The sequence below is a fragment of the Nelusetta ayraudi genome, unplaced genomic scaffold (assembly GCF_046127955.1).
Source record: "Nelusetta ayraudi isolate G7.1 ecotype Tasmania unplaced genomic scaffold, CSIRO-AGI_Nayr_v1 ptg000041l, whole genome shotgun sequence".
NCBI lineage: Eukaryota > Metazoa > Chordata > Actinopteri > Tetraodontiformes > Monacanthidae > Nelusetta > Nelusetta ayraudi.
The window spans coordinates 181378-194713 of NW_027466091.1; positions in this window are offsets into that span (position 1 = coordinate 181378).

The window sequence follows — 13336 nt, forward strand, 5'->3', positions numbered from 1 at the left end:
TTCATTATCTGAGCGTGAACACTTTTATTTTGAAAAATGACCGGATTCTCTCCGTTACGTCCATCTAACGCTCGACTCTCTAGGCGCTTGTCTCGGTCACCTGATACGTTACCGCGAGATTAAACCCGCAAGCTTGCAAGCTAGCGAGCAGCATGAGTGTCGATTGTCATGTGACTGATCAGCTGATTGGTCACATGCTCTCTCCCAACTTCCTGGTTATTCTACGCCATGCTGCTGCTCTGTGTGCTTACTGCTACAATGCTGCTTATTTCCCACAACCTTTTTAGCAATCCCACCTCCTCCCCGGCGACCATCAGTGGGCCCTGTTTCTACGAACTACTGTGGATCGTAGAAACAGGGCAAGAAGAGGTCGAGACGGAGCCTGACGCCAAATTTGCTTGTGTGCGTCGCTGCAGCTCTACGTAGTGCTAAGTACATACGGATTGCGTTTAATCCAGAGTTTTCTGACTGAACGATGCAAGCAGGGAACTAGTCGCTACAGGGTCTCACCAGTGAGTCAGCGGGTGGTGGCTAATCATCTTAATGGCTCATGGGAACTTTCTACGTGACCGTCAGCACAACTGAGCTTAATAGAAGTAAAAAAATAAAAAAAAACCTGGTGAAGGTCAAAAAGCCAAGAGCTTGCACTCTGCGTGTCATGTGGGAAATAATGACAGTGCTCGCTGTCAGTGTCACCCACACAAAGCCGCCTCGCTGTAATGCCACACCGACAATGCCAAAAAAAAAGAAAAAAAGAAAGAAAAGAAAATAGCGCGTGTGCACCCCGGAATGACTCTTTGTACCTTCGGCTTCCTTCACAAAGTTTACTGCAGGCAGGAGAGTGAGTCAGTCAGTTGGCATTAAGAGTGGTAGCTGGCACACGCACACAAGGAGTGCTCGGCACACACACTTCAGATGTGGGGTGGTGGTGGTGGTGGGGGTGGGGGTGGGGGGGGGGGGCGGTGGAAAGGCCTTTGCCTATCAAATGTCACAACTCCTCCTCCTACGGTGCGGATAAAAACAGAAGTATCGTCCCGGAAGACTTGAGGATGGAAGTGCTGCTTGTTCTCTGCTCTGGTTCACCAGAACGCCGTGTCGACCGGGGCGCCTGCAAGCTTTCTGCCGCTAGACCGTGTTGCCCTTTTCCTTTGCCAGGCGTGTTCAAATATGTGTAAAGCTGAAAATGAGTCCACGCTTAAGAGGCAGCCACCACTGATGCTCTCAGCGTGTGTTTTCTATTCAAGGCTTTAACAAGCACAGAGCGAATATTACCGTTGAGAAGCACCTGCGGCAAAGTAACTATGAAGGACCTTTATTAGGATGGACTTTTTTTTTTCAACGCAAGTCATTTTTTTTGACGCAAGTTTGTCTTTCTTTAGACGCAAATAACAGAGCAGCGCGACTGATGTCACGCTGCTGCTGGATTGCTGCAAATACTCACCACACGCTGCTAGTGGTCAATCAGGGGTGATTATGTCTCAGGGAGTGATTTTCTTTCATTTTCGACACCAACGACTGCTCTCCCAGCGACGTTGAGAGAGGACACGATTCCCCTGAGATGGGAAACAATCCACCGAGCAGTGTTATCCCCTGGAAAATAAAGAGAAAAAAAGTACACATCATTGCTGTGTGTCTGGAGATTGACAGAGGATGAACTGCCACTGACAGCACAAGCTGCTGTGAGCATGCAAAACACACACACACACACTCCGGCCATTTCCAGGAAATGAAAACTCCTTTTTAGAAAATATAAAATTCGACATTTTTGGAAGGTTTGAGATTTATGCACCAACATTGAAAAAGGGCAAGCTTGAAAAAAAAAAAAAGACCTGCTTTTTGCTCATAAGTCAACAAAGTTATTAATCAACGACAACAAAAATCCAGCCTGGCCGCAGAGTTTGATCTCGAGCTCGTTCCTGTGGGAGCCAGCGCTCCAGTCCAGTCTTCCTCAAAGTCACTCTTCACATCCTGTCATTATAGATTGGTGGTTGGAGCAGACGATCTCTTAAAATGTGCTGGTTCAGGAGATAATGAGTGTTTCAGCTCTTCTTTGAAATAGCAGCAACAGCGGAGAAATTGCATTCCATCCATAGCAGCAAATGAAAGGGTTCCTTTGTCGTATTGAAAAATACCTCTGACAAAGTTTCAGCTTGCCTGAGGGTTAGCTTCTTTTTACCGGCATAACTTAAGATTTTATTTGCATTACGTCTTTCTTTTTTTTTGTTGTTATTATTTGTGTGTGTTGGAGCTTTATGTTGTTTCTTTCAAGAAATGTCAACCATGTTTGATATGAGATCTTCATTCAAGGTCCAGATTTGGGAATTCAGGGCCAGCAAGGCCTTCTCTGCTGACCTGAACACACTCATCAAAGTTACTTTTTTTTCCCATAAATATGATGATAAAGTAAAGCTACTCTCCGTAGTCTGTTCTCTTCATGTGATACCATCCACTTGGTTGCGCTGCTTCTATTGTTGAATATTACAATAGAGTTTGTGTTGTTAAGTTCTATGAAATCCACCTGAGGCCTTCAGAATAAATATAGCAAGCTCCTGTCTGTTGTAGGTAAACAGACCACCGTTGCCATTAGCCAATCATATCTCAAATATGCAATGCCAAGGACAGCTAGCTGGCCTTACGCTGAACCGTGATTGGATAAGCACTCGTGAGAGCCTGACAGACTTAACTAACCCCAGCGATCCGATGGCTGAAGGAAGAGAAAGCAAAGTGCCGAATCATCTGCAGGTTACAATGTTAATAACGCGGTGCTTTATTGCTCCATTGTTTCCGCTGTTGCATACTTTCAAAAACAAATGCAAATAATTTACTTTTATTTTCATTGAACATTGAAGAGTTTGTTTTGTTTGGTCATTGGTGCCTTATGTGAAACCGCAACAGTGTGCAGTTTATTGGACAAACCTGTTTAAGCCCGCAGTGTGTACTTTTGCTGGACACTTATTAAAACTTTGTTGACTAATGTCTTAAAATCGCCATTTCTTTCGCGTTCTGACGGTATTGACGGTATGAGTCGGAGTACTATGACAAGTATCTAGCTAGCACTGAGGACAAAGTAACTGAAGGCCTAGACATGAAATGCACGGCCCGCCACTGCTGTTTTCACCATGTAAGCCTCCTTATAATACAGACACTGAGCCATTGAAAATGGTCCATTGTGTTCTTCGTCCTTTCCATCCCACAAAGGCCTCGCCGGCATGTAAATGCAAATGAATACGCAGTTGTTAAAAGAACTTCACAAAGAGACGTGCAGTGCCGGTGCAGCGTTCGCAGCCAGAGACTTGTTGTTTTCAAGCCCAAGGTCCTGAAGGGCTTTGTGGGCTTTGTGTCTGCGAGTCCAGCAGGTATATGGACGGATGAGCGGCTGAAAATGTGGGAGTGTAAACACAGCCCTGCCGTCCTCGTGCAGGGAGCAATCACAGCGCTCAGCATCTCAATCTGGTGAGTCACGGCACTGACTGACGGCCCCCGTTGCACACACACACACACACACACACACACACACACACACACACATACATACATACATACATAAATGCATAATTGTCTTTCAGCTGTAGGTGCGGCCACATCTCTCAACATTACAGCCAGTTGCCTATTTTTCACAACGTCAGAAGTTGAACCTGCCCACGTAAGCGGATCGCTTCTCTTCCAACGTGCTGTGAACTGAGCTGAGAAATCACCACCCAGTGCAGGCCCACATAGGAGACTGAGCCCGACACCTCGTCTCCCCGCCGCCACTGCTACATCTCTGACACGCATACAAATTCATCTTGCGCAGCTCCGTGCAGCAGTCCCTCTTCTTTCTTTTCACCCGGATGTCGGGGTGAACAGTCAGCTGGAGGAGGGAGGACCTGCTTCAGCAGGATGAACCTCCACACTGACGTCGTGCGGCAGCGTGACGTGCGATAAGCGCTGCTCCAGACCGTGGATGGCTGTGTCTGAGCTCAGCCGTGTGATGGAAGCGCAGCGTGCCGACAGTTCCCGCCCCCGCCGCACACGCCTTGGATGCGTTTCATTCATGAAAATTCTGCGCCCACTTCCGTGTGAAAAAAAAAAAAAAAAGGTACAACTCCAACGTGAGGTTGCCATGATAGGGCAAGGTTTCCGGGGGATTCGTCTGACAGCCGCGTTAATGAGCCAATCAGTGCTTTAACCCGCATAGATCGCCTCTGTCCCACTGCACTGAGTGGGAGACACCACACACTGTTTCCATAGCAACTGGTTTTTCTCATCCTCGCCCTCACATAAACATCCAGCTGCATTTCATCCGGCTCTTCTCTTAGTCATCCCTGCATTGCTCGCACACCTTCTCCATTTGCATCATACTATTTCATCAGATTGTCCCATGTGTGACACTGCCTTTTTTTTTTCTTTTTTTCTTTTTTCCTAATTCACTCCACACCTCGTTTCAATCCCTGTAAGTGCTGTCCCTCCTGACAGCCCTCGCTCTCAGCGGTTGTTGGGAGCCTGAGCGTCTTCAACACCGCCGCTGAGGACTCACGCTGCGGGTTTTTTAAGGCCCAGGCAAAGTGTTTTGCTCTTGCAAAGTTCATATTTGCTTCGTCGCCCCGCGTACGTCAAATAAGGACACACTCGTGAGCTGTGGTCACTGACAGGTGTACGTTAATGGTGGAAAAATAAACACCTCGCACTTGTTTCTCCTACATAAATAACCAGCAGACACAACAGCAGACGCAAATAAAACACTGCCTGATGCCTCTGTTAAAGTGTGTTTAATGAGTGCACAGTGTCTCTTTTAAGTCTAGGAGGATGTGTAATACTATGAGCCACCCACATACACACAAACACACACACAAACACACACACACACACACACACCAGGAAAAGACCTCAGTGTGGACGAAGCCAATTCCCTCCAATCAGAGCAAATTGACTCTTATGTTGTTCACCTGGTGGATTGTGTTAACGCTGCAAGGTCAGAGTGGAGTTGAGTTCAGAGCTGCAAGTGTCCCGCCAACCTGATGTGAGTTTTTTCGCGTGATAGCCTATCGTGGTATTTTGTTTGTGGGGCATTTTACACGGTTTAAAGGCGTCATTATGATCATTTTACGCACCGTTGCAATGGAGTCATCTTTATTTTGTTTTGTTCTGCTTTGATTTTGAAGGCTGGCTTTCGAGATGGCACAATCTTCAGTTTCAATCAGTTTGGCAACCTTTTCAATGAAGTGCAGCTTGTCCAGTGGGGTGAAAGCTGTGCTTTATAATCTGAGGGTTTATGCTGGTCAGACAACCCCGGCCGTGTGCTTTCAGACACAGAGAAGAGGCCCTCCAAGGTCTCTCTGTGCATCTCATTGGCTGAAATCATTAGCTGAAACTTATTGCCTTCCCATGAATTATCAGTAATGCGAGTTCACCCTTTGATGCAGCAATTCACGTTGCAATGCGGAAATTTCAACAGCCTTCTTGTTGCTTTGGATGCCAAAGTATCACATGTTCGGGAGCACTTTGTGGCTTTCTGATGTTTTTCAATTAAGTCAATGAGCTTGTCTGGAACTAAATCCGTAGCACTGCTGTCTGCAGTATCGTTTCACTGGTTTTTAGCAGCGTTTGTTGCCGCAAGGATCCAAAGAACTCCTGCAACATCAAAGCGTGTTTGTTTGTTTTATTCTTACTCTTATTTTTGTGCTGTGCTAATCTATCCGATACTTTCGGTATCCATTAATTATTTGAAATGGAATGTCAAAACATGGCCAATCTCACAAACAACTCTGACTCCACCCCTTTATCTTGTTCCACTTCTCGCTCCTCTTTTAAAGAGGCGGCGGCCTCTTATTTGTTTGGAAGTGCAGATCTGGAGTCGCCCCAGACGTTCCCTCTAAATGCTAAATTGAAATTGAGTCATTTTCGACCTGAGCTCATATTGACTTTGCTGAAGGGAAATACTGTAAGATCACATTTGCACGTGACTGCGGTTCACCCCAAATTATGGAGGACAACGCTGTTATCAGGGACTTTCCGCTGGGTTGCCGGGGGCCAAGTGCAAACAGCTGGTGTTTAGGTTGGCTTGCACAACGTCCTCAGGATCTCCGTCACATCTACGCTGAGCTCCTGCCCCGCTCCACCCTCTTGTCCAAATATCTCTCACACATTTCCGGGATTTGGTGCTCTTCCTGGGATTTTTCTCCCTTCAAATCATGTTTTTACTGGAATCTTGCTAAATTGGCTGGATGCAGTAAATTAAATATTTATCTGTTGTTTTACTGTCAATTAGTTTCGCATCACATGTCTCTTGATGCTTCTATGCAGATAACAACAGGAAGTTTGAAACCAGATAAAGCAGTTTGCAAAACAAACATTGTTGTTACAGTCCAGATTTCTCTGAGCCTCAACACTGATTAACTTCAGGCAATAGAAAAACAACCAAAATTTAAGTTCAAATTAAAAGTTCAAATTTAAAAAATAATAATTCTAAGCTCAATTCAAAACACTTTTCTCCCCTTGGTAACAGTAGATGAATTACACGCTTTGATTGAAGAATATTTAATACGTTGTTGTCGTTATTGTTTTACCTCTGATTGATAAAACGATGGCCTGCTGCTGCGAGACACAGAGGAAAGATGGTGAAGCGCGATATGAATAACGGCTGACAAAGTGTTAACTACGGAACAGCACAATGGCTGTTGTCATTGTTTGTATTCCTTTAAGGGGAAGTTCGCAGAAACACATCCTACTGGATATCCTATGTTTAGCACATCGGATGACACAAGAACAATAAACCAGAGATTAGAACCAGAGGAAAAGACAAAGGCCACACTTGTCTGGTTTACTGGTTGGGCCAGTTAGTGTGATGATGGGAGGGATCTGATGAACAGATGAAAAGAACTGAGTAGACATTAATTAGACATAGAAACTATTTGTTTATCCCTCTAAACTTGCAGTAATCATGTCAGGAATGATAGTCGGGAATTCTTTGGCTTCAGGATTCCAAAGACAAATATTTTCTATAAATATACTTTTTTTTTTTAATTTTGCTTTTTCTGTTGCAAAGTAAAAAACAGCATCATTATAATTTAAAGAATTTCGAGCAGCTCAGACACACAAGTCACTAACTGGGAAGAAAAACTGCACTGGACTTTGTTTTCATGCTAATATGCTAATGGGTTATTTACGTCATTGATGTGTTGCGTGTTTGCTAACAGGATGTAAGGCTCTCCTAAAGAAAGGGTTTTCAATTTGCATCTCTTGTCCATGTGCTTTTAAAAACGTTCAGTTTCAGTCCCTTTTATCAAATGCTAAAAGGGACAACAAAAAAAAAACCTTTGAGACAGCACAGAAACCGTAGTGCACTGCATCCTCTTGAACTGTTAGTCATCCCTGTTGGTGTGACTGACTTTGTGTTCTTCGTTGGACATGTTTGAACATCCATATCGGGCCTCGCTGTCTAGTATCGGTGTGAGCTGGCTCTCCGTGCCAAGGAGCAGGTGTCTTCATTTACTGCGGGGGGTCTCCTGAGCTCACCTGTGTGACTATGCCTGCTTCGCGCAACACGCTGCAGACACGCAGTTTTGCTCACCCCCGGGCTCAGAGTGACGCGGTGCCTGATCTTTTGCTGTGTCTGCGACTCCGTGTGCGTTAGAGCCCACCTGTCAGCCTGGAGCCTCGACTAACAATTTAGGAAGTTGCTTTAAGTGCATTGGAAGGGATTTGCACGGACAAGTGACGGTAAAATGTCTCAGTTTTCTCACGGCGCTGGGCTTCCCCACAGTTTTTATATGAGTCCGTTAACATGCTCGTCTGTTTTCGATTTCAAATGGGCAATCTCCAAAATCTGCAAAATCATGTGAACGCTAAAGTCAGAACTATATCTTTACTTTTGCTTAATTTGGAGACTTGACACAGAATTTGGCCGCAGTCACTTAGCAGGTGGCTAACAATTAGCAGGTGGCGAACACAAACTTTAAATAGGCCTTAGACCTGGCAAATGATTCTTCTAAAATTGTGTTACGAACGGACAGCAAAAGTAAAAGAGAATGGCCACAAATGTCAAGATATACAGTACGGCTGATGATTCTTAACTTAGAATTAGTGTCAGATCACCAGAGTGGCCAGTGAGAATTGTCAGTGTCTGAGTGTACAGAGCAGTTTTATTCAAAAGAGCTAACATAAAAATAAAAAAAAAAAGGATCTGATTTTGAGGAACTGAACACAAGTTGTTGATAGATGTTGATGTTCATCGCTCAGAACTCTGCTGCCTGTCGGTAAACTCTTGCGCGGTGGTGTTTTCACTTTTTGGAAGTGAGGAGAGCAATTCATCGACCCCTGACCAATGGCAATAACAACTGCTTTGTGTTCGCACAGGAATGACTGTGCTTGAATAGGTGGGTGTTCCTGGAGCGCCGAGAGCTGGTGTCAGTGGGACGACTCACTCCTCTCAGTATTCGGCACGTTGTGGCGACGCCCCTTATCGGGCTGAATTTGAATAAATCCTGTGAAAACAATGGATTCGTGGCCCTCATCAGCTTGTGCATTTTGTTGGCAGCCAAGCCAGGTATCATTTAATGCACGGGATTCACGCAGACATTCGCGTTAATGACCCGAAAAAAGAAAAAAAATAATAAAGTTTGTGCCACACAGGAATTTATTGCAATAAGCAAGCCAAGGGCAACCATGAGAACAAGTCCAGACACATCTGACAATCAAAGCCTCAAACCTCCCATATCAAGAATGAGGAAGGCGCTCCCCAGTCGTTGGGCAATCACTGAGCCTCGCAGCTTTTTTTCCTATCTATCAGCTGTCAGCCTGCGTTGTCTCCAGAGCGAGAAGCAGATGTTGTTCTTTGTTTTTACCCGCGCTAATGTGGGGACGAATTGCCCCAAACCACAGAGATACGACGCCGCCCAGATACCAGATGGAGATCACGAGGTGGCCACGATTAATCTTTCTTTAGAATAGGAGGGAATTAGATCTCAATCAGCTTAATGGCCTTGCCTCAATATCCGCAGACCTCAATAGGAACTCATACAGCGAGAGAAGCCTTGGTACACAAACAGACACACACACACACACACACACACACACACAGTAGAACCGATTCACTCTGTGAAACAGAGTCGACGCGCCGCAGGAATCTGTAAGGAGAAAGAAAAATGCACCGCTGTAATTATCGTCAGGTAATTTTTTTTCGGGACTGTCACAAGAATAGAAGGTAATTAGCATTTAGAAGTCTGTGATGTTATCTTTGACTCAGCACCTCCAAACGCCGGCTGTCAGTGTGCGTTCATCATCTCTTTCATTTCAGCAATTATATCTTTTTTTTTTCTTTCTCTCTGTGGTTCCGGTTCACCTCTCGTGCGCTTGTCAAGGAGAGTTCTTTGCCACGGCAAAGCTCTCACACCTGGAGGTCTTCGTACATCTGTGCAGTGACACACACACACACACACACACACACACACACTTGAAATCAGTTTGTGTGTATGCACATCAAGCAGGAGTTCCTAGCTGGCAGCAAAAGTCGAGTTTGAAACGGCAGGTTTGTAGCAGTGTGTCACCAGCCTCTGTGTCTCGTTCTGTTCTCAGAAAAGACTGAATTTAGCATCGGTGGTGGTGGTGGTGGTGGGGGGCGGGGGGGTGTGTGTCTGACACAGACTGAACAGAGCTGAGCGCTAAGCTCCGGGCCCTCAGGGGACTGACGTCTCAAAATACGTTAGGCCGTCACTTGTCAAAGATTATATAACACAGAGCCCAAGAAAGAACTCCGAGCGAGCACTCCAGCAGCATTAGAGACACACAGACAAAAGTCAAATGGACAGCGGAGCACTGGAGGTCATTTCTGGTAATGTGGGTGATTGATTAAATGTCTGCATGGGCTCGCTCAAAAAAAAAAAACCCTTATTATCGTTGTCGGGGGAGGGAGGAGGGGGGGAGGGGGGTGGGATGGCGACTCTTTCCAGGGGGGAGGCTTCAGTTCTGTGTTTCTGAACCAGTGCTGCCTGTCAAACATTGAAATCTTTCTCTTTCAAGATTTGAATCAAAATAAATCAATAAATGCGTTCACGTTAGAATAAAATGTCAAATCACACTTTTGTTTCCAACAGGAAAGATTTGACTGTCCAAGCACACGGCTTCCTGCAGCTGAAGTTAACACACTAGTCCTTTTCCTGTCAGGCTGTTTCCTGGACCAGCGAGCCTCTCACAAAGGAAATGTGCAGCTGCAGGCCCTGCTTGGGTTCGGCAATCAGCGAAGCCGCTGCCACTGCGTTTTGTTGCACTGATTTTTAGAGCTTCGCCGCCGGCGAGACAATCAAATTTAAGGTGAAATCATTTGATTCCCCCGTCGCACAATTTCACAAGCCCTGGCTGTTCATCGACAGGCAGCCTCCCTCTGTCCACTCGCCCTCCGTCTGGGTCTCTTTGTCCCATGCAGTGTTTACCCTGCAACCAGTGGGTGGGGTGGCTTTTTCAGTGCTTCCTGCACAACAGGAAACGGAGCGCGGGGTGAGAGCGAGATGGGGAGGGCTCGGAGGAGTTGACGGATGAACTTGCTTTACCCCATTGTCTCTGCTTTCCTCAACAGGTGCACGTTGCAGGGGAGCAGCGCTATATGAATTGTTTAGCTTGTCTTTGGGCAAAAAAAAATGGGACAATTTGGTTAAAAGAGGAAAAAACAGCTTGTGCTCATGAGAAAAGTGTATCTCTTTGTTTACTGTATGTATAGAGATATAAATTATTAGTGTGCAGACCAGATACTATATAAAATAGTGTTTTTATCAATGGCCCTTTTTTATGTATTATGTAAGGTAATTGCAGTTATTTTGCTGGTAACAGCAGCATCCATCATTATCTTGCAGTAAAAAAAAAAAAAAAACACTGCTTTTACTTTTACCTTGAGAAATGAGGCTGATGTTGCGTCCATTATGGTGTCTGTAACTTTTGTTCTTTTCCTACATATCTGGACAAGAACAAGTAGTGTGTGAGATGACACTCACTTGGTGTTGGTGTGTGTGTGTTGCAACAGGATCAGATGACTTTTTGTCAAGGCGTATTTCTGAGGTGACGTTCCAGAATCTGTCTGGGCATGTCTGACCGCTAGCGCAAGAATCAAAGCCACCACAATCCCCCAACTATTCATTTGGCTACTCGGCTCTACAAATTGTGTTTGCATAGGGTGATGAGAAGCTTTTACAGGGAAATGCATTTGACGTTTGCGTCTTAAATGGTTAGCATTGGACGACAAACAGGCATTCAAACAAGGGTTCAGCAGTTTTCTCTGAGAATGACTTTCTTTGTTGTGCTTCTTTTTTTCTTTTTTTTTTTTTGTTTTACTCGCGTCGAAGAATAGGATGGCACACACCCACAAAGAATCTTTCACTGCTCATCATACTTGCTTTGAATTCTTTTGACTTGTTCATACCAGTCATCGTTTCCTCAGTGACATTCCAGAAATAACACTCCTTGATTAAGATGTCAAGAGATTTTCTCTGTGGCATAGTTTAAGCATAGTGTAATATAGTATAGTTTAGTATAATATGGTATGGTTGGTATGGTCTATTATGGGATAGTGTCATGGGTTCAGTCTGCTCCTGTCAAAATAATGGTTGGTCCTAACAGTTATGAACTTATTGCACTAGTCAAACCTAATGATATAAGACAGCATGAGCCCAGACACTGACGCACACTCGGGGAGCAAATGCCTCTGAAACTGAATGGAAGCAACAAACACAGCTCAACTGGTCTGTGGTTCACCAGGTTCACCGCTCTCATTCATTGTCACAACTATCTAAAGGGAGGCCATCGGGCCATGGAGAAGTGTTGTGAAGAATTCTGCCATGGCCCTGGTCAAAAATAATTAAGATGACGGTGCAAAGACACGGCGTAATCTGTGACAGAAGGTGCTCTGTGACAGATTGCTGTTTGTTTCTGTCCCAATTAAATCCAGATTGGATAGTTTGCACCATTTAAATTAAGAATTGACCTGGTTGTTAAAACTTGCTCGGTCAGTAGGCGAGACTCAAGTCTGACTATGTGGACAGTGCTGGAAGTGATTTATAGCTGCCTGGGTTCACACTTGCAGTGAGATGACACCTATGAAAATGGGCAATCGGGTTGTGACATGGGTCAAAACCTGTGTCTGAGTGTTTGTTGGTGATAATTGCAATCTATATTGCAACAGCTCTGAGATCTGCAACAAAAAGCCTGGCAGTTTTCTTCTTCTTGATCCTTTTTAAGAGCCGCTCTCGCCTCCAGCAAAAAACAAAACATTGAGGCGGAGCTTCCAGGCGCCAATGAAAATACTGTGTCTCCCAAACTGGAGCCAGAGCATCCTACTTTGCTTGAGTTGGCAGTGAAATGAGCATTAGCATATTCTGCTCCAGCGAACATTGAAATGTCCTCACAAATGCCATCTGGGTTACCAAGATACATGAGATTTTCTGTGGGAAAACATAGTGCACACAGAGCAATTCGGCCCCTGTGCAAATCATGTACGGAGATCACCGCTGAGTGATTTGGCTCGGATGACACAATTTCATAATTTATTTCTATTACATAAAGCGGTTGCTCTGACTGTGTTCCCATTTCAAGGTTGTTAGTTTTTCTTTTTGTCAAAATGTTGTTTTCATGCTGTGGGGTTTTTTTGGTTTTTTTTTCTATCTTCTTCTACCTTCTCCCTCCGCCTTTCTCCCCGTCCCCCTTTTGTTTGTTTTTCGTCACGCTGTGTCATGATGTCCTGGGTTCACTGTTGCCCTGCGCGACTTATCAAGGCAGACAATAAGACAGGCTGGCTGTATTACAGCTCTAATGAAATCTGTCAGCGCAGACTGCACTCAAGGGCTCGTGGAGCAGCAACTCCACTTATCCTTGCACTGCACAGAGGAAGGGGAGATGCAGAGAGTTGGGGTGGGGAGGTGAGTTGGGTGTGTGTGTGTGTGGTGTGGGGGATTGGGGGGGTACAGATGAGAGGCAAAGATAGGTGGGGATTAAGAGCGGGTCGAAAAACTGTTGAATGAAGCAATGTGCACTGCTCGGATTGCAGGAGGCTCGAGCCAGAAGCAGACAGCCACAGACTCCCCGCTCAGACCAGCCGGGACTGAACGGAATACTAATGCACACAGGAAGTAGAGAGGGAGGAAGGGGAGGGGAGGGGAGGGGAGGAGGGTGGGCGTCGGGGGATGCGGTCGTGAAGGGAGGCAGAGGAAGGAGCATGGTGCGAGGTGGGATGCGCAGGTAGGGGCAGGAGAACGATGAAAAGCTGACAGAGGTGCAATGGGAATTAAAAATAGAAAGATGCGATGGGGTCCTGGGAGATGTGAGGCGTGAGTCATGAGAGAGAGACGATGCCAAACGTGGGGAAAATGCAGGAATT